Below are 298 nucleotides of genomic sequence, written 5' to 3'. Positions count from 1 at the left end.
ATGTGTTACACCATTTCTAAGAAAATAGAGCTTGATGTGGACAAATTGGCTGCTGTTTTCAGCAGGCCTACCGACCGCTTACAGGTCTTCTCGTCGCTTCGACGATCCTTAGTTTGTTTACTGAGTTGACGCTATCACTTGAGTGAGCGGTCAGTTAGTTTCCTATATTTTGTTTCTGAATTAAAAGGCAGCGAGCTGGCAGACACGTTAGCGCGCCGGGCGAAATGCTTAGCAGTATTTCGTCTGTCGTTACGTTCTGTGTTCAAATTCCGCCGAGGTCGACTTTGCATTTCATCCT

Source organism: Octopus sinensis, unplaced genomic scaffold (assembly GCF_006345805.1).
Source record: "Octopus sinensis unplaced genomic scaffold, ASM634580v1 Contig14040, whole genome shotgun sequence".
Taxonomy (NCBI): domain Eukaryota; kingdom Metazoa; phylum Mollusca; class Cephalopoda; order Octopoda; family Octopodidae; genus Octopus; species Octopus sinensis.
This window is presented reverse-complemented; position numbering follows the sequence as displayed.